The 26220-nt window shown below is 38.4% G+C and overlaps 1 protein-coding gene and 1 pseudogene across 1 annotated transcript in view; both read left to right on the top strand.

Annotated features, from left to right (window-relative positions):
- Nucleotides 1–26220, top strand: part of Stxbp6 (syntaxin binding protein 6) — a 336345-nt gene that overhangs the window by 99392 nt on the left and 210733 nt on the right. The window lies entirely within an intron of this gene.
- LOC101598001 lies at nt 5438–6535 on the top strand (annotated as a pseudogene).

The following is a 26220-nucleotide window of genomic DNA, read 5'->3' as shown; positions in this document are numbered from 1 at the left end:
AACATTTACTTGGAATCACTGTTTTTAGCAAGTGCATCAAATCCACCAGAAACTTTTAAGATTTGTTTTTATGAGTGGTGCTTTGTAGAGTATGAGTTTTCTGGATTTCAAGGGAGTCTTAAAAACAGTCCTGTGTGCACTGGCAAATGAGGTTTACTATATTGGTGAAAAGCCACCAATTTGAAGCTTTATTTTGTCATTTGTGCCTGTGCCAAGTAGCAGAACACTGTGGCCCCGTTGGTGAATCAAGTGGTAGCTCTGTGTGTACAGTCTTTGTTTTTTTCCATTTCCAAGATGAAAGGAGATGATCAGAAGTAACTGACAGCAAAAGTGTTGAAGAGAGGGTAATGTAGACTTGGGGCTATTTCTTCTCCTACTACTACTAATACTGTCTTTATAAAACTTGCATAGCTCATGAAAATTCACTTGGCTCTTGGAAGCCATGGTTCCCACTTAGATAAAGTACTGATTAAGAAACTGGGTGTAGTTGTACACATCTTTCACCCTAGCATTCAGGAGACTGAGACATGAGTATCATAAGTTTGGGAACAGTCTGGGATATGTAGTGAGCTCTGCGTCAATAAATAAATAAATAAATAAATAAATAAATAAATAAATAAATAAAATGCTGATTTTAAAAACTAGAAGACTATTGTGAGGAAATCAGTGACAAGCTGGTGGAGGTTTAAATTAAAACAAGACCTGTACTGTGAAGTCTGCTGGAATGTTTGTGCACTGTATCAGAGTATGTCTGATATTCTGTCAGATACCCAGCTGTGCTCACTTCTCAGCCTTCTCTCTCAAGCTGTGGTCACAGAATATTCAACACTATGAACTGTTGTCCTCATGTGACAGTGAGAGCAACTTCATGAGTTTGGTGTGGAAGTTACAAAAGACCACAAGCTCCTGGCCTGCCCACCAACACCTCAGTAAATGCTGGCTGCTAATATGCTGAGCATAGTATGTGTGGTGGCTTGTAAGAGATTGCAGAATCCTATAAAATGTGGCTCCATCCTGAAGGAGGTTAGCACACAAGTAGGCTAAATGCTTCAAAAACAGAATTTGGGGAGATGACTCACTGAAGAAAGTACTTGGCCCTGAAGCATGAGTACCTGATTTTGGATCCCCAGAACCCACATAAAGCCAGTAGCATGAGCATCTATAATGTACAAATGTCCATGGAGAGAAAAAAGGCAGTCTGCCCCCGAATCTCACGGACCAGCGAGCCTGATGAGTGCAGTTGTGAACAACCTGCCTCAAAACCAATGCCCGAAGTTGTCCTCTGGCCTCCCAAAAAGCACCACGACACACACCTGCATTCCCATAAATGAGCATACACATACACAGACACATACAACACATGCAACCACAAAAAGCCCCAAACCCACAGTACTTATGAATGCAGTACTCAGTGGTATCCACCACCCACCTGTCTTGTGGCCATGTTGCCTATTGACCCCAAAGTGCCATTGCCTTGGCCTCAGTGCCATTTAAAAAACATCGCCAGTACACTACAAAAGAAAACAGTGACACAAACGCTTGCCTTACTGATTTTCGTGAAGTTTGATTTTATCTTGCTTTATTTTTTAGCTAATGTACTGTTGATTCTTATTTTCTTCTTGAATATGTTTGTGGGGTAGAGACAGTCTTGAGCCGCAGTAGTGTATGCCTACTGTGTGTTTAGTCTCAGGAGAATTCAAATAGGACATAAAAGGATTTCTAAAAGCCAATTTAATTTTATTTTCTCCATGTTCATTCCAATGGTAATTCCATTCATCTAACACCTATTCCTGTGTCCCCACAAGCAGGGCAGAGAGAACCAGCTTTGGTACCTGGTGCTGAGTTGACTGTTGAGCTTCTGTCCTTTTCTGTAGTCCTCTAGTTCTGCTTAAACGTAGAGAGAATTTTTGTCCCTTAATTTCACTGTGACCAGACCAAATCTGTAATAGGCAGTGTTTTCTTCATTTCTTTTTTCCTAGCTGCCCGCCAGTTGAAATAAATTTTCTCTTGGGCTTCGTGTAGAGGAATCAGCAAGTAGCCATTGGTTCTTGTGCTGTAGTGCTTGGGCTCTGGAGCCAAGTAGACTTGGGTGGGACTACATGGATACTACTTGTGCAATCTTGGACAAGTTACTTCCCTTCTCTGGTTGGTTCACAGCTCTGAAGCCAATTATTTGGTGTGGTTATAAACATAAGTGGAAACATGTGTGATGCATCTCACAAATTTCCTAGCCACTAGTAAGTGCTTTCAAGTAGACATTCCTGCTGTTACCTGTCCAGCTAGTTAGGGGTTTGGGAATTTATTTTATTGTCTTCTTGATTTCTTGAATGACTCATTTATCATTAAGTACTGTGTTGTTTATTCTCCACAAGTTTGCATATATTCTGTAGCTTGTTTTGCTGTTGATCTACAGCTTTATTGTCAGATAAGAAACAGGAAATTATTTCCATTTCCTACATTTCCTGAGACTTTCTTTGGGTCATATTATCTACCTTAGAGAAATTTCCATACCTGCGGAGAAGAATGTATACTCCACAGTATTTGGATAGAAAATTGTATAGATATTTGTTAAGTCCATTTGATCTATGATACACACACACACACACACCCAAATATATATATATATATTGGCCTATCAAGGTAGAGTTTTACTCTAGCTCAGGCTGATCTGAAATTCTCTATGTAGTCTCAGGCTGGCCTCGACCTCACAGCAATCCTCCTACCTTTGCCTCCTGTGTGCTGGGATTAAAGGTGTGCACCACCACGTTCAGCCTATGATGTCTTTTAACTTAAAACTTAAATATTTTTCTTTTTATTTTGGAGGGTGTTCTGTTTATTGGTATGAGTAGTTTATTGAAGTCACTCACTAAGATTATGTCAGGGCTAATCTGTGATTTAGCATCTAATGGTTTTTATTTTATGAAATTGAGTACATCTATATATTTGGTACACTATATATTTAAAATTGATTTATTTAATTAGTATGAAGTTACCTCCTCTTATCTTTCCTGATTGTTTATTTTCTAGTGCTATTTGCTTGGAATAAGTTTTTCATCATTTCACCCTAAGGCAGCACTTAGGGCAAGATATATTTCTTGGAGACAACCCAGAGATGGATCCCATCTTTTAATCTAGTATTCTAGCCTTTCTCTTTCAATTGAGGTATTGAGACTTCTAATATTAAAAGTTATTGTTTAATTAATTATTAATTAGTTAATTATTGATTTTTGTAATGTTTAGTGTTTTCTTATTCCTTATTTACTTAATTGCTTTGGCTTATCTTTTCTAAAACATTGTGGATGTTTTTACCTTTCTATTCAATCTGAAGGATTCTGTCTCCTGTCTTTTATAGAGCTGGCTTAGTAGTCATAGATTTCTTTAGCCTGTTCTTATCACAGAAATTTTCTTTCTTCATTAATTTAACAGGTTTTTTTTGGGGGGGGTTAGTAGTCTGAGTTGGAAGTTATCTTTCAGGATTTGATGTATATCATTCAAAACTCTGCTGATTTGTAAACTTTCTTTTGAGTAACCTGCCATTATTTTGATGGGCTTACCTTTATATTTGAGTTTGTATTTACCTCTTGCAGCTTTTAATGTTTTCTTAGTTCTATATATTTAGTGCTTAAACTATAATATAATGTAAGGAGATTACTCTCTGGTCTTGTCCATCCAGTATTGTAAGTGTCTTGCATCTAACTAGGCATCTCTTTCCATAGATTTGGGAAGTTTTCTGCTATGAACTTATTGAAAATATTTTCAATGTCCTTAGTATGAAATTCTCCTCTTGTGTCCACGATTCATATATTTGGTCTTTTTATAGTGTCCCAGTGGTGCCAAATGCTCTCTATATACTTTGTAGTTAATTTGTTGTTGTTTGTGTGTGCATGTTCCAATTCCTTTAGCTTATACTCAGGCCTTGATAGTCTGTCTTCATCTTAACACTATTGGTAAGGCTTTTTAGTTGACTTACTTAATTTTTCATTTCTGGTATTTCAGCTGGCCTTTTTAAGGTATTTACATCCCGGTATTGAATTTGACTTTCATATTCTGTACTTTCTTGTTTCATTTAGCTGTTTGTGTTGGCTTGGAATTCATTCAGGAATTTATTTGTATCTTCTCTGATTTTTTGAACATACTAATAATCATTCTTTGAATTTCTTATGAAAATTTTTAATTCACTGGAAATCATTACTGTAGAATTAATATTTTCAGAACTCATAGTACCTTGGTTTTCCATTTTTTAAGGTTTTGAGTTGAGACTTGTACATCTGATATTTTGTTGTTTGGTTTTTTTGTATCATTTACTTATTTGCAAGCAGAGAGAGATAGGGAAAAAAGAAACAACAGCGAACGGGTGTGCCAGGGCCTCCAGCCACTGCAAGTGAACTAATGCATGCACCACTTTGTGCATCTGGCTATATGTGGGTACTGGAGAATCAAAGCCGGATCATGAGGCTTTGTAGGCAAGTGCCTTAACCAATGAACCATCTTTCCAACTGCTGTGTTTGGATTTTTTAAATTTCACTTATTCTTTCAATGGAAGTGATTACAATATTTATGGGAGCATAGGTTTTAATATGGATAAGGTGTCACTGTCCTCTACTAAAGGGTTATTGAGAGCACCAGCCTCTAATCCCAGTACTCCCTTGAGAATATAAAACTGTCTGCAAAAACAGCAACTATCAAAGGTTATGCCCACTATGAAAATACATCAGTCACGTGAAAAACATTCACCCTTTAAGTACCATTTTAAGAAGTAAAGGAACACAGATAGTACTGGATATGCTAAAGTACTAGTCCTTGTAAGAGTGTAAAAGGAAAAATAGAGTCAAACTAGTGATTCATACTTTGTTGATAGAGAAAGAGAAAAGTAGAGCAATATAAATATACAGGGGGTCTAGAGAGATGGCTTAGCTCTTAGGGCACTTGCGAGCAAAGCCAAAGGGAAACAGGTTCGATTCCCCAGTACCCACATAAAGCCGGATGTACAAGGTGGTACATGCATCTATAGTTTGTTCGTAGTGGCAGGAGGCTCCAGTATGCCCATTCTCTCTCCCCCCTCAAAATAAACAAATAAACAAACAAATAGGAGATTGATAGGGATAAGTAGTAGATGAGGCAGTGCTTGCTAGAAGATTGAAATGAGAGAGGTAAAGAAATAAAATTAGGGATCCTAAGATAGTCGCAGCTCTCAAGAGATTATGACATGGAGACCTACAAACCAAACCAGCCTATGTTCTTTGGGAAAAGCCTATAAAAATGAAAAATGAATGACTAGAGGACAAAAGAAGATTTAAAAACAAAGAGAAATTTATAGAGAGAACAAGAACAAAGCAGGACAGAGCCTGTTAAATTTACATTACTAGGCCCCTATAGGATCTTGGCTGCGGTGCAGGACTACATTCACAGATTTTCCCAGCGACCGAGAGTCGTGGCTTACAGAAGAGATGAAATGTGGTCTGAGGGGCTTTATGACTATGAACAACTTCCAAGAGAGCAGGGACCTCCTCGGAATCACCCCAGTGATGGCTACCATAGAGTAGTTAATATTGAGCCAAAGAAATCATCTATGCCAGAAAAGAAACCACCACTGCTAGAAAAGAGACCACCTCTTCTAGACAGCCCTGATGTAGGAAGCTACAGTAGATAGTACAGTCATGTTGATTACCGAGAATATGACAAGGGCCGTGGTTTCCCTCATGACTGAAGAAGTGGTCCACCTCACAGAGGAGATGAAGCTGGCTATAGATGGACCAGAGATGATCATTCCATAAGCTGACAGCCTGACTACCGGGACATGAGGGAGGGTTTTAGAAGAAGAAGTTTCTATTCTTCCCATTGTTCAAGAGAACAGTCTCCTCATAAAAGAGATGCTCCTTTTTTCAAAGACTCTCCTGTATGCTGTAAGGACTCCCTGCACAGGAGATCTGGCTCCAGTGTCAGGAGTAGAAGCTATTCTCCAGAAAGAAGCAAAGCATACACTTTCCATCAATCTCAACGTAGAAGTAAGGAGAGACGCATCCAGTCTTTGAAAACATCAAGAGACACTTTAGCCTCAAGTTCTTCAGCAGTTTCTTCATCAAATGTGTTAGATAAATCAAGCAGGCTAACTGAGAAGGAACGTAGTGAGGCTGCAAGTAGATGGGCTGCTGAAAAACTAGAAAAGTCAGGTGAAAATAATTTGCCTGAAATTTCTGAGTTTGAGACAGAATCCACGACACCCTTGTTTATTGATCAGACAGGTGAACACAGTGGATGGCACAGAGTTGTTTGAAGACAGCCAGTTGACCAGATGCTCTAAAGCAATAGCATCAAAAACCAAAGAGATTGAACAGGTTTATCGACGAGATTATGAGACTTTCAGGATGGTGGTAAAGATGCTGATTGAAAAGATCCTTCATTAGAAAAATCCATACAGTTTGCACTGAGGCAGAATTTACATGAAAGGTGTGTGGAAGAACTCAAACATTTCATTGCAGAATATGATAGTTCTACTCAAGATTTTGGAGAGCCTTTTTAGGAGAATTAGTGTTGATGCCAAAAAAGAAGTTTATAGGTCCTTCCTCAGATTGTGTGAATCCTTAATATTTTGTGATGAAGAAAAATACTTCATAATAACTGGCCATTTCTCATATCAAATAAACATCTAAAGTAGTCTGTTTAAAATATCTGACTCAAAAATGTTTTCTACATGGACAGTCTGCTAATATATATTCATGCCTGAACTCTAAAACATGATGGTCATTTAAAGCTTGAAAAAGCAGTTCTGGGAGCAGTTTTCTATACTTAACACATGTTCTTTAGTCTTCCACAATATGGTCATTTGGTCACAAGTGTCGTGTATAGTTAGAAATCATCCCACTTCAGCATTAGTAGTCTGTTTGCATTTCATGTAAGTGATCCTATGTGAGAATGTTAGCAGTTTGAGTTGTGATCCTATAGATTTAGGCTTGCTTTTATTTTTTTTCTCAATTTTTATTAACATTTTCCACGATTATAAAAAGCATCCCCATGGTAATATCCTCCCCCCCCCACCTTCCCCTTTGAAATTCCATCATATCCCCTCCCCATCTCAATCAGTCTCTCTTTTATTTTGATGTCATGGTCTTTTCCTCCTCTTATGATGGTCTTGTGTAGGTAGTGTCAGGCACTGTGAGGTCATGGATATCCAGGCCATTTTATGTCTGGAGGGAACATGTTGTAAGGAGTGCTACCCTTCCTTTGGCTCTTACATTCTTTCTGCCACCTCTTCCGCATTAGACCTTGAGCCTTGGAAGGTGTGATCGAGATGTTACCCAGTACTCCAGTCACTTCTTTCCAGGACTATGATACCTTCTGAGTTATCCCAAAGTCACTTCCATCTGAAAAGAGAAGATTCTCTACCTAAAGTGAGAGTAGTGTTAATATAAGGGTATAAATATTAAGAGAAGTGCTTACTGGGCAGTTTGATAAGCATAGTATATACATTGTTCTAGACATCAGCAGATGTTACACCCCTAGGGCTCATGACTACTCCTGTTTTAAGTTTTCAGTATCAGGGATGTGTTTCACCCCATGGAGCAGGCCTCCCATCCAATTGGAGGGCAGTTGGTTTCCACCATGACAGACGTGCCACTATTGCACCCGTTGGCTCATTTGGGCTGGCTGGCCAATTATTATTATTATTATTTTTAATTTTCCAAGGTAGGGTCTCACTCTAGCCCAGGCTGACCTGGAATTCACTATGGAGTCTCAGGGTGGCGTCAAACTCACGGCAATCCTCTTACCTCTGCCTCCCGAGTGCTGGGATTAAAGGCGTGCGCCACCACGCCTGGCCTGGCTGGCCAATTATAAGGCTTGCAGTGTCCACTGTTGAGTATCTTCACTGGTGGTATCTCTTTCTCCCATTGAACTACATGTAGAATGGCTTCTTCCTGCTTTGTGTCAGCTGGTCTGACACATGGAGGAGGTTATCAGCTCAGTTCCAGCAGGATTTCTCAGTGGCCTTGCAGCCCAAATATGTGGAGTCTTCAGCAACAGGGTCTTACCATCTATTCCTGATGTAAAGGGAAGAGAAAGGAAGGGAGGAGGGTACTTAATAGGTTGGTATTGTATATAGGTAAGTAGAAGAATAGATTAACAGGGGTGAAAAGGCCCAAAGTGAGGTCAGGGGAAGAGATTGAGTAAAGGAAAGGTGGAGGGAGGGCTAATCAAAATCTAAGAGGATGCAAATAACCCATATGGAATCCTCCGGTTTCGGACAATGGAACACTCAGGAGCCATAGATCGTTGTTAGAAAATTTTTCAGTGCCAGGGATGGGATATCTCCAGTGAGTTGTTGGCCACGGACGTCCCTGATGCCCCCAAAACATTATAGGCCATTGCCGATGCCCTTGGTTTCTCATTAGGCTTGCTTTTCTTAATGTAACTCTTCACAATGTCAGGATTTACCATCCTAATGAATTAGTACTTTGGTATCTTAGAGAATATTTGCTTTGAGAAGAATTCTCAGTCAGTGATAAAACAGCATTTAAAATCTCTACAAAAGACCTCTGAGAATAAAATCCTGTTTTCCAAGTATATGAACTGAATGCATCTGTTCCACTAAAATACTCGTGACACTTTGGACCATGCTGTCTGATGTGTAGTTTTAAACAACATTGTAGATAAGATTTAGAAGATGGAAGAGGGTTTTAAGGTTAAGATTTCTTAGAAGAAACTCTTCTGATCATTGGAGGAAAACATTAATAGGCCCATACTCTGTATTAAAACTAACATGCTCATAGATTATTCTATTAATCTCTGTGATCTCAGTTCCTTGTTCTGTGGATCTTAAGAGGTTCTCAGCTCCTCAGAAGTATTCCAGAAAGAATGAAATAAGGAAAGGAAAGGAAAGGAAAGGAAAGGAAAGGAAAGGAAAGGAAAGGAAAGGAAAGGAAAGGAAAGGAAAGGAAAGGAAAGGAAAGGAAAGGAAAGGAAAGGAAAGGAAAGGAAAGGAAAGGAAAGGAAAGGAAAGGAAAGGAAAGGAAAGGAAAGGAAAAGAAAAGAAAAGAAAAGAAAAGAAAAGAAAAGAAAAGAAAAGAAAAGAAAAGAAGGCATTGAGGCCAGCATTGCTACCCCTTACCTCAAGAGTGAGCAAGTTATTTAGGAATCCCCAGCAACCAGTGGAGGAGTCCTCTCATTTCCTGGCCTCTTCCAGCAGCACAGTGACATTGAGCCAAAATACATAATTTGTGACATTAGTGAGGAAACCTTAAAAATCATGCTTTTTATCAACTACCCAGTTTCATTATCTTCCTGTCCTTTATCCATTTTCACTCTACTCTCACTTCAATTCTTTCATTAAAAAAAAAAAAATTGAGATAGAGTCTTACTATGTAGCTCAGGCTGGTCTCACACTTTCCGTGTAAGTTTCCACATTGACTTTGAATTTATGATTCCCTTGCCTGAGTACTAGAGTTGTAGGTATGAGGCATCATGTCCAGCCATCTGCCATGACTTTGTGGCTTCTACTGATATTATCAAAAGAGCTACCCCAAAGCACATACAGATTATATTAAAAGTAGAAATAGAAGTATAAATAATTCTAATGGATCTGTAATGGATGGTTGAAATATGTATTAAGCTACTTCACAAATTAAAAACTAATTGAGGACAAGATGTATTCTTTTTTAAGTTTCCTAAATGAGACCACTTGGAATTTTTATTTTTGCCTTTGATAAGTTAGACATATCTAACTTTTCTGAAACATGATATTCTTCCTAAATATAAACAGTGATTTACTTGCTACTCATTTTTAGAGAGACTTAAAAAGATACTGCCATTATTTTTTCTTCCCAGGGTTTTTCTTTTCTTAAATATTCTAGTCCCAGGATTTAGTTCCTTTAATCAAGTTGTTACTAGTTTAAGTATAAAATTTGAGAAACTACCAGTTGGCCAAGTTGCTCACTTAGTAGAAATTCATGAGGAAGGAGATCTAATAGATACATTTAAATATCAATTCAACACATAGTTTCTTCCTCTTTCTTTTTCTCACATTTCTGTCCACACACAAAGCTGTTTATGGCTTGCCAACAGTCCTCTTCTTCTAGGTGTGACAGTGTTAAACATGTTTGTTTTGCTTTTGTTTTTTTAAAGTCCAATTTTAGGATCAATAAATTCAGATGTGTACTAGAATATTTATTTTGCAAAATTTTTTAATTAAAGTGATTTGTAAATTACCCATTGTTTTTGAATATATCTAATTGATGTGATAAAATTTTCATTGTCTTACCATAAAGCCTTGATGATCAACATGTGGGAAGCACATATTGTAAGGCTTTTGTGAACTTTAAAAATGCAAAATAAAGCAACCAAGATGAAGTTAAAGAAATTACATTACTAAATAAAAAAGGAATAAATTTGAAGAGAGGAGGAATAGACGGGAGTATAAAGGATAAATACAGTCTAGGATGCTGGTCCTATTTCCAGTCAGTCCTTCAGTAGGGGAGTTTCAGATGCTGTTTTTGTTTACATGATGTCCTTTGAGAAGTTGGGTTGTAGGTGTTGCTCATGTCATTGGGCAGTCTTTCACAGGCTGATTTGCAGATACTTTTCCCATCTCTGAACACTTATTCACAATTCTGTTTGGGAATGCTGATCCAACCCCTAGACAGGCTTTTGCAAGCGTGAGTCACTTGCTGGTCCTGACTTCATAATCCAGGTTACAAATGTTATCTTTCCCAAATGTTTGCCAGGAATTTGGAACCAACCAAAGTCTAGATTCTCCCGCATAGTCATGCTCTGACCATGTTTCTAGTTCATTAAACCCTTCAGGATGTGATTCAGTTTCTTACCTATGGTTTAGAGGTGTTCTGCTGGTCAGATTTTAGCATACCTTAGCATACCCTGACACTTGCTCTGGGTTTCTTAAGAGTTTGTATTCACAGAGGATCTCAAGCCAGTGAATCACAGACCCAACAGTGGTCTTTAAAAAATGGTATTCTAAGCCGGGTGTGGTGGCGCATGCCTTTAATCCCAGCACTCGGGAGGCAGAGGTATGAGGATCGCCATGAGTTCAAGACCACCCTGAGACTACATAGTGAATTCCAGGTCAGCCTGGGCTAGAGTGAAACCCTACCTCAAAAAAAAAAAAAAATGGTATTCTAGGGGTGGATAGATGACATAGCAGTTAAGTCACTTGAATGTAAAGCCTAGGAACTCGTGTTTGAATCTCCAGGTCCCATGCAGCCAGATGAACAGTGATGCAAGCATGCCAGACCACATGTGCACATAAGGGTGTGCCTCTTTCTCAAATAGGTGATGGTATTATAAGAGAAGGTGGTGGGAAGGTACTGTCATTATGATATATTGTCTATGTATGGAAGTTGTCCCTAAAAAGTTTTAAAAATGGCATTCTCCAACTGCCCTGGTTGAATGCAAAGTGCTGAATAGAGAGGATTTTCATGATTTCTCTCCTGCTACCAGTTCTGCTGCTGCACGCCTTTTGTTGCCTTCCCTCTATTTTTTCTTTTTAAAATATGTGTTATTGAAAGTGCAGTGCAAATATTTTGAGCCACTTTGTCTTAAGACTGTGGCTCCCACAGTCTGTTGTTGGTAATCCCTCTCACTGGGAGGTATTCAATATTACTATCTATCTATCTATCTATCTATCTATCTATCTATCTATCTTTCATCTGTCCATCTACCTATCTATCTGCCAGTCATCTATCTCTCTCTGTATTTATGTGTGTGTGTGAGAGAGAGAGAGAGAGAAGAGAGAGAAAGAAAGAGAAAGAGAAATGGTGCAGCAGGGCCTTTAGCACCTGAAATTGAACTCCAGGTGTGTGTTCCACCTGTGCACCTGCGTCACCTTGTTTGTATATGGTTTATGTGGGTTCTGGAGGAGTCAAAACTGCATATTTTGCTTTCACAGGCAAACACCTGAACCACTAAGCAATCTCTCCAGCCCTTCAATATATTTTATTGGAATCTTGCTAGAAGGAAGACAAACCCAATAAACTCTTTCCATGGTATGTCATAGGGGAACAAGGAATCAGTCATCAGCTCTAAAATTCTGACTTGACTTTTAGGAAGGAGAACGTACAGCAGAAGAATATAATGTGGTCAATGGGAATTCAGTGACAAACTAAGATTTAAAGGTTTAAAGAGAGTTTGATATGGGTGTTGAGAAAGAATGAGGTTATAAGAGTATAGTAGAGTGCATATGCAGAGCAGCAATGTCTTGAGGAAAAGAAAAAAGATATAGAGGCTAAAAATGATAATTCCCTTCCAAGGCTAAAGGACTGTTGAAAAGGTGGCAGAAAGAACATTAGAGCCAAAGGACAGGGAGGAGTGCTCTGGAATGCTGTCCCTCCAGACACAAAGAAACTAGTGAATTCATGACATCACAGCAGCTATTGTTAACTACACAAGACCTACATTATGTTGAGTCCATAAACATGTTGTCATGGATGAAGGAGGAAGTCAAAACAGCCACAGAACAAAAAATGAGATCAAAGTAGAAGAGGAATGCATTTAAAGGAAAGAGTTCAGTGAAGAACAGTGGGAGAGGGGTAGCAAAGGAGAGTGGTAGGAGGGGATTATGATCATATTACATTGTGTATCTATGTGGAGACTGTGTGGCGGTGAATGTAAATGTTCCCCATGCTCAGATATTTTTAATTAAGCTTCCTGTTAACTCCCTAGCTGTTGGAGTATTTGAGAAGTGGAGCATTGGTAGAGAAGGTATGTTTCTTAGAGCAGACCTTGGTGTTGAGGAGTCTAGCCCTACTGTTCAGAACCAGCTTGTCTTGTTCTCTTTGCTAAGGATGTATGATGAAGTGAGCCAGGTTCCTCAGCCACAATGAAGCCTCTCTAGACTACAAGCCTGAAATAAACTTTCTTCCTCTAAGCTGCTTCTGGTCATGTGTTTTGTCCTAGCAATGAGAAGGTAACTGAGGTTATCAAAGACTTTATTTTAAAAAAAAAGAAGTGATAGAGGTTGTGGAAGACTGATAATAGGTCTTCCTAGGAGGCTGTAAATGTTATCACTTTTGGACTTTTGCACATATAGTTAAGGATTTTGAGATGAGATGACCCTGGAGCATCATCCTAGTATGCCTGAAATGCCATCAAATGTATCTTTTTAAAAAGCTAATGAAGCATGCATACCTAAAAGGAAGGCAGTGATATAAAGGGAGGCAAAGAGGTCAGAGTTTGACTCCCAGATCAAGGAATGTCACCCATCCATGGCTGGAAGAGTAAAGGTACACATTCTTTCCTAGAGCCTCCAGGAGGAGTGTAGACTGCTGATGCATCACCTCAGGCCCAAAGCAATGAAACCAAGTCACCATGAACTGAAACCTCTGAAATTATGAGCCAAAATAAATTTTGATCCCTTATATCTATTTCCTCAAGCACTGTTACAGGAAAAAAGAAACTGACTAAAATTCTGGTTTTGCTCTGTTGCCTTTCCCTTCATTTTCTGCCAAACTGTATCCTGAAGTTTCATTTAATCTCAGCTCTTTGGATCATGCCTCCAATACCATATTTACATTTTCTCTTCTCAGCATTAAATTTCTTCACAACTTTAAGTGCCTCAATCATAAAATGGATAGTAGTGAGCACATGAGCCAGAGATGTTTGCCGAGGAGGAGCTTTGTAGATAGACATCTTGACGAACAGTTGGCAGCCAACCAGAAACTCCAGTTTTAAGTCCCACACAGGCAGTTTATTCACAGGGCTTAGGATTTGGAAGGAAGCTTCAACTTGTAGTCATCTCTGGGATGCTCTTATCCTGCCATCCCTGAGTTAACCGTATATCATGATCCTCTCTTTCAAGCAGAAGAAGGAGCCAGGGAAAAGGAAGATAGGGGCAGAAAGAAGCAGACACCAAAGAGTACTCAGCTTGGACCAGCAGAGGATGGCCAGGTGGAAAGCTTCCTAATGCTGAGAGGGCAATAGGATGTGAATAAGAACAGATGCTGGACTTTGGGAGTAGATATTCATAATAATAATCCTAATGTAACTCCTTGGGTATAGTGAATTTCTTTCTTGGTCTCAGATTAGAAATCAAAACCCTTTGGTTAGAGTTATAAGCCTGTAATGACTTTTTTAACTTCATTACTTACCTCCAAATGCCACACACATACACACACTCTCTTTCTCTGTCTCATGCATTTTAGTCAAGATGAATTTTTATATTCACCAATCTTCCTTTATGTGTATTTCATATTTCACCTTACTGCATTTGATGGCAGCTTCTCAACCTCCTCTTTTGTGTTGCCTCTCTCAGGTGCCTGCATGAGGCCCATGACCTGAGGTGATACCTCCTTTTCTCTGCTACTGTGGTTTCCTTGTGCACCTGTTTCATGGCCCTTATCATGTAATTCAGGTTTGTTTTCTCTCCAACTATATGACAGGACTTTGAGGTTAGTGGCCACATCTTACCTAGCTTCATCAATACTGTCAAGCACAGGGCAGGGACAATGTCATTTCTCAGTACTAACAGGTGAATTTATAGGCAAAACTGAAAGAAACTGGCTATGTGGTTAAATTTTATAGATGAATTTTCCATCTTTCCAATTGAAATAATGGGCCCATTTGCCAAGCTTCTCAGTGATGACTTGGTTTTCTTATCTGTTTGGGGTTACTATGGGATGAGTTAGAATGGGTTGAGACAAGTTGTGTTAGCAAGAGAGAAGAGAACAGTTGATTCAGGAAAGATGTACATCTAAGTCAATGGTCTCTGGCATATCCCAACATAAAAATAGATCTTATCAGTCTTCAGTCAGCCTGTTTACTGATATGTCAAAACAAAGGAATCAGTCCAGCTGAGCCATAACAAAAGGCTTCAGATGGCAGATTGAGAATAAAGGACAGACAAGCATCCTTGTCATCAAATACATATACTCCCTGGGTTTCTTGCCTGTGGAACCAACATCTGGTGATATCATATGTGAATGCTATTTGCATAACCATAATTATGAGCTGTAACTTCCTGTTCATGTTAGCAATTATACTTCCTATTCAGGGCCTAAGCCTACAGAAGAATAATAGTTTTGGGAAAAAAATCCTTCTTTTATATGCTTTCAGAACAGTAGAGGCTGTTATTATATCTTATGTAGGGATCCATCCTAGTGAAAGTTGTCCTTTTCACCTCAGCTGGACTTTTTTTGTAGGTATCAGTAGGATGGATAGGCAGGTCACATTCCACATATAATCTGTAGAGTTGACATCAATCCATCAGACTTATTTTTTTAAAGTAATTTGGGATTAGAAAACAGTTCACTGATGATACAACTTCTTAGGATACTGGATAAACAGGCAACAGAACCTCTTTTTCTAAAGGATGTGAACAGGGTTAAATTTACAGCTTTCTCTGAAGGTCTAGAACTGTGCCATCAAGTCCGGCAGCCAACACTTATTCCTGTGTTGTTACTGAGCATTTAAAATTGAACACAGTCCCAGTTAACTTATGCTGTAAGTCTAGAATATCCATCATTTGATTACCTAAAATAAAAATAAATATATGAAGTAATATAATAACCCTTCTGTGTTTACTACATGCTGTATTAAATGTGTCACCTGTTTCTGGTTAATGTAGTTATTAGAAAATAATCCTTAAACTTTGTATGATGAAATATGCCTGTAGTCTCAGCACTGCGATAGCTGAGGCACACAGAGGAACATACTGAGCCAGGACTACATGGTTGAGACCATGGAGAGCGGGGAGGAAGAAGATATTTCTGTTATAATGCTGGAAAACAATGGTCTAAAATTTACATTGAAACGTGAAGAAATACTACACTTAAGGTACACATAGAAACATTTCAAGAAGCAGGCCTTGATTGCTTTGGCTTTGAGATCATGGTCATTGCTATCAATTGATTAGCAGAAAATCACCAGTTTTGACCTCTTAAATTAGTTCGTGTTGTGTCAGATTCACATCACTTGCAGAAAACACCTTACCAAGAGTAACTTGTGAGAAGACAGGTTTATTTTGGCTTATAGTCTTGAGGGGAAGCTCCATGATGGCAGGCGAAAATGATGGCTTGAACAGAGAGTAGACACCACCTCCTGGCCAACATCAGATGGACAATATCATCAGGAGAGTGTGCCATACCCTAGAAAGAGGAAGCTGGCTATAACACCCATAAGCCTACCCTCAATAATACACTATCTCCCGGGGCTTTAATTTCCAAATTGCCTTCAGCAGGGGACCTATCATTCAGAACACCTGAGTTTATGGGGGGCACCTAAATCAAACTACCACATTCCACACTGGCCCCCACAAACTGATAACCATGCATTATGTAAAATTCAATGAATTCATCCAACTTTTAAAGTCTCCATAGTTTTTAATCAATCCTACTGATACTCAATGTTTCCATAGTCCAATATGTTTTAACTGAGCCATAATACAAAAAAAAAAATCAAAAAACCCATAATGGCCCTGAATAAATACTCATACTACAAAAGATGGCATTGGGCATAACATAAATACTGTATGTAGAAATACAGTATTTAAAGAGGGGAAATATCAAACTTTGTAGCTCCAAGTTCAACAACTTTAGCCAGTGACAAGTCTCCGAGTCTGATAATTCTAACCAGCAACAAGTCTCTGGAGTTCCAATTCTGCCCCTCCAGCTAGGCTACTCACAGTACTGGATAACTTCACCTGGGGCCAGCAGCTCTTCTTAGCAGCCATCTCAAGGTCTCAGCATTTCCACTGGGTCTCCACTGCAATACATGGTCCATGCTCATTGCATCAGGTCTCCATGCAGGCAATCTAGTAAGCCTGCCTCATCCAGCCCATGGCCATTTCCAAATCACAAAGCCATGTTGCAAATTCAGTGGCCTCGTTCCTGCATTTCTTTTTCTCCATAATACCAGGTGGGGTGCCAATTTGTTAATACAGGGGCAATAAAGCAGACTTTGAAGAACAGGACACTCCTTTAGCATTCAGGTCCCTTCCAAAGACTGTACATTCTTCCTGTTGTTCCAGTGCAGGTTAGGTGGCCCAGTCTCAATGATTGTAATCTTACATACAATTGCAGATGAATAGGCAGCAGTTGTGGACCAAAGATTTCATTTTTTCTTTGTCAGATCCCTCTGGTCAAAGCAGTCCATTCCTGTGCAATACAACCCTGCACAAGCTCTCAGGACATGGGTATAACATCAGGCCTCTCATACTAACTGCTTCTAGCCCAGTCCAGACAAAGCTCTTTCTCACCCTCACAAGCTAAACCTCATACTCCATAGTTCTTACTGCATTCAGATCTTTTACCTCTGACCAGAATAGTCAATTAAGCTGTACTTACAGCACTGCAAGGGGTCTCTTAGGCCAAGACTTCAAATTCTTACACATTCCTTCCACAAAAATCAGCTGTAAGAGCTGGGCATGGGGGTGCACACCTTTAGTCCCAAGTCTAGGGAGGTAGAAGTAGGAGATTCGCTGTGAGTTGGAGGCCACCCTGAGACTACATAGTGAAGTCCAGGTTAGCCTGAGCCAGAGTGAGACCCCACATTGAAAATCCAAAAAAAAAACAAAAACAAAAAATAATAAAAAAATTTTAAAAATCTGCAAAAGGCCAAAAGTCACACACTCTAGCAGCAATGACACCACTCCTCCATACCAACATTATTATTGCAATCAGGTCTGTATTGCTGGCAGAAAACACCCAGCCAAGAGCAGCTTGTGGGGAAAAAGGGTTTATTCTGGCTTATAGTCTTGAGGGGAAGCTCATGATGGCAGGAAAAAATGATGGCATGAGCAGATGGTGGACATCACCTCCTGGCCAACATCAGACAGACAATATTACCAGGAGAGTGTGCCATACACTAGCAAGAGGAAGCTGGTTACAAAACCCACAAGCCCGCCCCCAACAATACACTGCCTCCAGGAGGCTTTAATTGCCAAATAGCTGCCATCAGCTGGGGAACTAGCATTCAGAACACCTATTTATGGGGACCACATGAATAAAACCATCACATTCCATCCAAGCTGTAACTCCAACAGCCACATTGTGAAAAATAACCCATTATAAATATACTAGGAGGAGTGCTGTGCAACCACATCTAACTGAATCTTTTGCTGCAGTCTTCCATTTACTTCTGTTGTTTGTAAAAGGATGTTTCAGACTGCATAACTGAATGTCTAGGTTTGTAATCAACCTTGCTAAACTAAGTAGAAGGCAGAAAGTTACCTAGATCCTAAGAGATGCATTTATTCCATAGGCCTATATGGCCTGGGATAGAGTATCTGTTGCCTTGGCCACCAGAGCACCAAAGGGATGTAAACATTGTTAGGTAATGTCAGGAACACACATTGTCCTTTAGCTTGATCCAAACCACTGTACCTCTTTAGATGAAGGCAAGTAAATGCAATATGATTTATTTCTGTTCATAGAGTGTCAAGATGTAATTATAGTTTGTTTTCTGCTTTTCAATCTCTTGTTCTAATGTATTTTTTTTTTCCTTTCTGGGTATATCAGTTATTTTCACATTGCTTGGACAAAGTACCCAAACTAAAACAGTACAAGGAGTGAAAGGGCTTATTTTCAGCTTATAGTTTTGATGGGAAGTGTATCATTGCCAGAGGAGCACAGTGCAGGCAGAAAACTATTGTCACACTGTCATATTTCAGGGAGGGAACATGGCTTTGGAATAACAATATCCAGCATTGAGAAGAGGACCGTGTTTAGGATCCTCTTAAAACTTTGAGGAATGATTCAGCATAGAGGCCATTTTAACATGAATAAATATGAAGTGAAGTATTAAATAATTATCAAAGAAGGGAGACATGGGCTGTGGGGCTGGGGTGATGGCTCAGCAATGAAGAGATGCCAGTGGTTGATTAGTGGTTTCATTTCCTGAGCAACTGGGGTTATATTCAGAAAGTCATTACCTATGACAGTATGTTGAAGGGTTTTCCCTACCTTTTCCCCTAGCAATTTCAGTTTCAGGTCTGATATTAAGGTCCTTGATCCACTTGGATTTGATTCTTGTGTATGGGGAAAAGCAAGTATCTATTTTCATCTTTATATATATATATAGATATCCAGTTTTCCCAGCACCACTTGTTGAAGAGGCGGCCTTTTCTCCAATGAATATTTTTTGGCATTTTTGTCAAAAATCAGGCGGCTGTGGCTGCCTGGATTAACATCTGGGTCCTCTATTCTGTTCCATTGATCTACATGTCTGTCTTTGTGCCAATACCATGCTGTTTTTGTAACTATGGTTTTGTAATATAGCTTAAAATTGGGTATGGTAATACCACCAGCCTTATTTTTGTTGCTCAAAATCGTTTTGACTATTCGAGTTTTTTTGTGCTTCCAAATGAAATTTTAGATTTTTTTCTATTCCTGTGAAGAATGACATTGGAATTTTAATGGACATTGCATTAAATGTGTAAAATGCTTTTGGTAAGATTGACATTTTCATAATATTGATTCTTCCAATCCAAGAACATGGGATACCTTTCCATTTTCTTGTGTCTTCTGAAATTTCTAGCTTGAGTGTTTTAAAGTTTTCATTGTAGAGCTCCTTCACTTCCTTAGTTAAGTTTATTCCAAGGTACTCTATTTATTTACTTATTTGTTTTTTGAGGCAATTGTGAATGGGAGAATTTCCCTGATTTCATTCTCCGCACACTTGTGGTTAGTATATAGGAAAGCTGATAATTTCTGTGTATTTATTTTGAATCCTGCTATGTTGCTAAAAGTGTTTATCAGCCTTAACAGTTTGCTAGTAGAGTTTGTAGGGTCTTTTGTATATAGGATCATATCATCTGCAAATAGTGTTTGATTTCTTGCTTTCCAATTTGTATCCATATTATGAATGTCTCTTGCCTTATTGCTATAGCTAAGACTTCCAGTACCAAATTAAATAAAAGTGGGGTCAGTGGACACCTTTGTTTTGTTCCTGAATTTAGTGGAAAAGCTTTAAGTTTTTCACCATTTAGTATTATGATTGCTTTATGATTGTAGGTTTGTCATAAATAGCTTTTATTATTAGATATGTTCCTTCTAGTCCTCGTTTCTGTAATACTTTTACCTTGAAATGATGTTGGGTTTTATCAAATGCCTTTTCAGCATTTATTGAGATGATCATGTGATTTTTGTCCTTCAGACCATTTATATGATGTATTACATTTATTGATTTGTGTATGTTGAACCATCCCTGCATCCCTGGGATAAAGCCAACTTGGTCAGGTTGAATAATCTTTTTGATATATTCTTGTATTCTGTTTGCCAATATTTTGTTCAGAATTTTTGCATCTATATTCATGAGGGAGATAGGTCTGTAATTTTCTTTTTTTGTTCTGTCTTTGCCTGGTTTTTGTATGAGGGTGATGCTGGCTTCATAGAAAGAGTTGGGTAGAATTTCTTCCACTTCTATTTTATGAAAAGTTTTGAGAACCCTTGTTAGTTCTTCCATGAAGGTCTGGTAAAATTCTCTAGTGAATCCATCTGGACTAGGGCTTTTTTTAGTTGGGAGATTTTTATAACTGCTTAGATTTCTGTACTTGTTATAGGTCTATATAAATGGTTTATCTCATCTTGATTTAATTTTGGTAGGTCATATGAATCAAGGAAATCATCCATTTCTTTCAGATTTTCAAACTCAGAGCATATATATTCTTAAAGTATGTCCTTATAATTGTCTGAATTTCTTTGGTATCTGTTGTAATGGTGCTTTTTTAATCCCAAATTTTATTAATTTTTGTCTCTTTTCTGTATCTTCTGGTCAAATCTACTAAGGGTATCAGTCTTGTTTATCCTTTCAAAGAACAAACCCTTTGTTATGTTGATTCTTTTGATTTTTTTTTTTTTTTTGGTTTCTATTTCATTAATTTCTGCCCTAATTTTTATGATTGCTTCTCATCTATTGATTTTTGGTTTGCTTTGTTCTTCTTTTTCCAAGGCTTTAAGGTGGAGCATTAATTTGTTTATTTGTGAACTCTCTAGTTTCTTAATATAGGCACGTAGAGCTATAAATTTTCCTCTTAGGACTGCCTTCATTGTGTCTCAAAGGTTTTGGTATGTTTTGTTATCATCATCGTTTGATTCTATGAATTTATTGATTTCCTTTTTGATTTCTTCAATGACCCACTGATCATTCAATAATGTTTAGTCTCCATGAATTTCTGTATGCTCTGCAGCTTTTTTTGTTGCTGATTTGTAGTTTAATCCCAATGTGGTCAGAGTACAAGGGATTATTTCAATTTTCCTATAATTGTGGAAATTTGCTTTGTGTCCTATTATATGGTCTATTTTACAGAATGTTCCATGTGTTGCTGAGAAAAAAAAATGTATATTCTGTAGCATTAACATAGAAAGTTCTGTAGATATCTGTTAGGTCCATTTGTTCCATGACATCATTTAATTCAGATGTTTCTCTATTCATTTGTTGCCAGGATGACCTGTCAATTGATGAGAGTGGAGTATTGAAGTCTCCCACTGCAATTGCATTTGATGTTACCTGTGACCTTAAGTACTTGCTTGATGAAACTGGGAGCCCCCATGTTTGGTGCATATATGTTTAGGATTGTAATGTCCTCCTGCTGGAGTGTTCCTTTAATCAGAATGAAATGACCTTTTTTATTTTTCCTCACTAATGTTGGTTTTAAGTCTATCCTGGCAGATATTAGTATAACAACCCCTGCTTGTTTCCTAGGCCCATTTGCTCGAAATACCATTTTTCATCCTTTCACCCTAAGGTGGTGTATATCTTTTATTGAGAGATGAGTTTTCTGGAGGCAAAAAATGGCAGGATCCTGCCTTTTCATCCAGTCTACAAGCCTGTATCTTTTGGTTGGTGCATTTAGGCTATTGATATTAAGAGTTATTATTGAAAGGTATGCATTTGTTCTTGCCATTTTTCTTATTTTGTAGTGTTTCCTATTTTCTCTTTACTCTTTTAACTGTTATTTGAGTATGGTTTATTTTTTTCCTATTTCCTGCTGTGTGTTTTGCTTTTTCTTCAACATTAAGAATTCCTTCATGTATTTTGGTTTTTTTTAAATTTTTTTGTTTATTATTTATTTATTTGAGAGTGATAGACAGAGAAAGTGGGAGAGAGAGAGAGAGAGAGAGAGAGAGAGAGAGAGAGAGAGAGAGAGAATGGGTGCACCAGGGCTTCCAGCCACTGCAAACGAACTCCAGACGCATGTACCCCCTTGTGCATCTGGCTAACGTGGGTCCTGGGGAATGGAGCCTTGAACTGGGTTCCTTAGGCTTCATAGGCAAGTGCTTAACCACTAAGTCATTTCTCCAGCCCAGCCTTCAAGTATTTTCTATAGAGCTGATTTAGTTGTCATAAATTCCTTTAGCCTGTTTTTGTTGTGGAATGTCCTTATTTCTCCGTCAATTTGGATTGATAGCTTTGCAGGATAAAGTAATATTGGTTGACAGTTGTTATCTTTCAGAACTTGGAACACAGCATTCGAAGCCGTTCTGGCTTTTAAAATTTGTGTTGAGTAATCTGTAGTTATTCTGATGGGCTTGTCTTTGTAGGTGATTTGCTTCTTCTCTCCAGCTGCTTTCAATACATTTTCTTTGGTTTGTACATTTTGTAGTTTAATTATAACATGGTAAGGAGTTATAATTTTGTCTGCTTGGTGTTCTAAAAGCTTCTTATGTCTATACTGGCATTTCTTTCCCAATTTGAAGAAAATTTTCTTCTATGATTTTGTTTAAAACACCTACTAAGCCTCTGGAATGTAATTCTTCTCCTTCTGTTATACTCTAAGTTCTTATGTTTTATCTTTTCATAGTGTCCAGAATATCTTGAAATTCACATTCATATTTTGCTATTAGCTTGTCTTTCTTTTTGTTGGACTGTGTTAGATCTGCCACCTGGTCTTCTAATTTAGATATTCTGTTTTCTCCTTCATCCATTCTACTGGTGAGACTTTGCACAGAGTTGATTTTTTTTTGTTGTTGTTGTTTTTCATTAACTGTATTCTTCAGAGCCATGATTTTCAGCCTGGTTTTTCTCCAGTGTTTCTATTTCTTTACTCATGTCTTGTAATGATCTCTTTATTTCATTAAGTTGGTGTCACGTATTCTCATTCAGAAGTTTATTTTCTTCTTTAATTCCTTTGATTTCATTTTTGATTCCCTTCATTTCTTCTCTGATTTCTTTGAGCACAGATCCCATCATTTTCTAAAAGTCTTTGTCAGGCATTTCATCTAAAACAGTCTCATTGGTGATCATTTCTGAAGGATTTATAGTGTTTGGTGGGACTGTAATGTCTTAATTCTTTGAGTTTCTTGTATGATATTGTAGAGACTTTTGCATCCTGAATTGATTTTGCTCGTGTTTTCTACTTACCTGCAGTGTTCTCAGACATGGCAATCCACCTCAGTATACCTCAGGATATGAGGATAGGTGTAGCTCTTGTTCACTAATCAAGCCAGGGAAGTAATCCTAGGTGTTGAGTTTGCTTGCTAAGTAAGTATTCTAGTGGACTGGGTAGAATAATTTACTGGAAAATTCTAAACTTCAACCAAGTAACATACACAATCAATAGAAAACAGCACAAAGTATGCAATCGTCAAGATTAAAACAAATAGATAGTCATATAAAGCAAAAATCCCTAAGGGTGTCTGTCGTTCTACCCCCTTAATCTTGTCAGATGGGAGATTTCTGTTCTAAATTGGGTTCCAGATCAACCTGTATCTGGATCAGACCCTGCCCCCAATAATGACAGAAGCAAAAAGGCAATAAAATTCAACCCCCAAATATAGGTTATTTGAAAATGGTAAAACCAACCAACAATATATACCCCATAACCAGCCCTGTCAAGGAAAGAGAGATTAGCTCTTGCAGGACTATGTACCTGTTTTTTGTTTGGTTTTTGGTCAGTCAGCCTGGTTACTTTTTGGGGTGGCTTCCAATCTCACCAATGCTGAGTGCCCACCTCAGTCCCTCTGTGTTGTGCTGTGCAGCTGGACCTCAGATCTGCTCTGCTGGCTGTGCTGTCACTGGGGGCTGAATGCTGGAGGTTCAAGGTTCTGATAGTGGGGGATAGGCGAGTGCATTCTTCTGGAGTTGCTCTCACTTTCAGTAGCTCTTTAGTTGATCTCAGCTGTCTTTCCTTCAGATTTCTTAACTTTGCAAAAAGGCTGATGGAGGTGAAAAATCTGTTGCTTGGTCTGTGCTGCTGCTGCCACCTGGCGTGCCTGGGCATGGGAATCACAGCCATGATCACTTGAGTGGGACTCTGGCCATTTTCTTCCTTTCTGATGGATCTCGGTCTCTCAGGCTTCTTTGGTGTGTCTAAAATTAACCTATACTCCTTCACTTTTCATAAAAAGAGTGTATTTTGCTGGGGTTTTGCTTAAATCCCTCCCTAGGCTGGTTTGCTGTGGCTCCTAAGCCGCCATCTTACCTGGAATTCCCAAGTAATTTTTTTTTAATTAGCAGTTCTAAAATATCTTCCATATATAAAGCCTAGAACTGAGCTCAAAATGATTACTGACATCTCTGAAAGCCTGAATGCAGTAGGAAATTTTCTTTTATCTTAGCCAGATGTATGCATACATGGGACAGTGAAGCTGAATAAAGCGAGGGACAGGAATATTTAAAGACAGCACAGCCAAGAAAATATTTTAAGTTATTCCTTTAGTTCCTGAGTGTGTGCACATTTAACAGGTATATCAGCAGCAATATAATTTGTGATTTAGGACATGGGAGATGCCTTAGTCATTGAGGAACTTGCCTACAAAGTGTAACGACCCATGTTCAACTCCCCAGATCCCATGAGCCAGATGCAGACAGTGACACTTGTGCATGCTTGCACGTACACAAGGCGGCATACACATTTGGAATTTGATTACAGTGGATGGAGGCCCTGGCTTCCCAGTTCTCTCTCTTTTGCTCTCTTTCATTAAAAAAAGGCCAGTCTGTTCTCTCAAAAAATTGTGATATAAATTACTCTATTTTATAGTATTTTTTCTTTCTTTTTACATTCCATTACCTCTGAAATTGGGGTGTCTCTCCATAGCTGTGGTACCTTTAAGTTGCTATTAACCAGATGGTGATTATGATATAACCTTGATTGTTTATGCAGATTGGGCATTATTGAGCATATTGTCATCATGTCAGTTTATAATAGGTTGACTATAATTGCCCTTTAACTGTCCTCCAAATGTAATGCAAAAATGACATGAGAATAAAACAACACAACATATAAGTTGGAGTCTAAAAGAGCTCTTTCAGTGAGTATAAAGTAAGATATTCTGATAACACACATGTTTTTATTTAATTAATCGTCTCTGTACTTATTTCATAATATATAATAATATATCCTAAAAATCAGTGGTGACTTAGATATGACTAAAAAAAAGACCTTTCAAAACTGAATGGACTTTCCTTCACCCTCTCCCTGGGGATATATTTTTCACTTCTTCATCATATTACAAACTAGAATATGAAAATGGCACTGCTAACTTAGCATCCAGACTGCATGCTGTTCTGTTTTTGGGCAATGCACCATAGCTTTTTAGTGCCTAAATACAAGACACCATGTTCTTTTGCCTTGAGCCACATTTGGGGTGCGGGGAGGGATGAACAACAGCATTGAAAAGACAGATTGTCACTCTTCATGTAGAGTCTGGGGCTAATTAACAGAACAGAATAACCCATGACACTCTCCCATGACTATGACCTTTAATTGACCTAACCCAGGGCCTAGACAATGGAGAAATGCACTTTAGACATAAAACACAAGCTAAATTCAAAGACATCTGGTCATAGCCAACTTAAACTTACACTGTTAAGCCAAAGAAAAGCCCAAATGTGCCTTTTGACCTATACACTTTCTATTATTACTGTCATTTGTTTGGGGCTCTTTTTGTAGATCTCTCCTGTGAATGTAGATATGAATGATAGTTGCAAAACTATCTTTCTGGTCTGTAATGGATATGAATGTATTTAGGGTGTGTGTAATCATAAAAAGATTATGATGTCCAAGAGCAATATTATATCTAAGAAGAAAGACCTTTGAGGCCAATCTACAGTTTGAAGAAAAAACACAAAAGAAAAAGCAATCTAATTTAACTCTATTTTAGTTTATTATAATTTTTAAACTTCAAGTCAATTGAAACTTCTTAAATAAAAATGTATATACTTGAGCTGCAGAGGAACTGCAAGCTACGGGTGGTCTTTAATCTCTTAACACAAAGGCCTTATCCTGCAGCCTAGGTGAGAAGGCAGCCCAGGTGAGATGGTGGCCAGTCACAAAGGCATTAT

The sequence above is a fragment of the Jaculus jaculus genome, chromosome 7, assembly GCF_020740685.1.
Source record: "Jaculus jaculus isolate mJacJac1 chromosome 7, mJacJac1.mat.Y.cur, whole genome shotgun sequence".
Classification (NCBI taxonomy): domain Eukaryota; kingdom Metazoa; phylum Chordata; class Mammalia; order Rodentia; family Dipodidae; genus Jaculus; species Jaculus jaculus.
The sequence above is the reverse complement of the archived record's forward strand: the minus strand, read 5'-3'. Positions and strand labels throughout refer to the sequence as shown.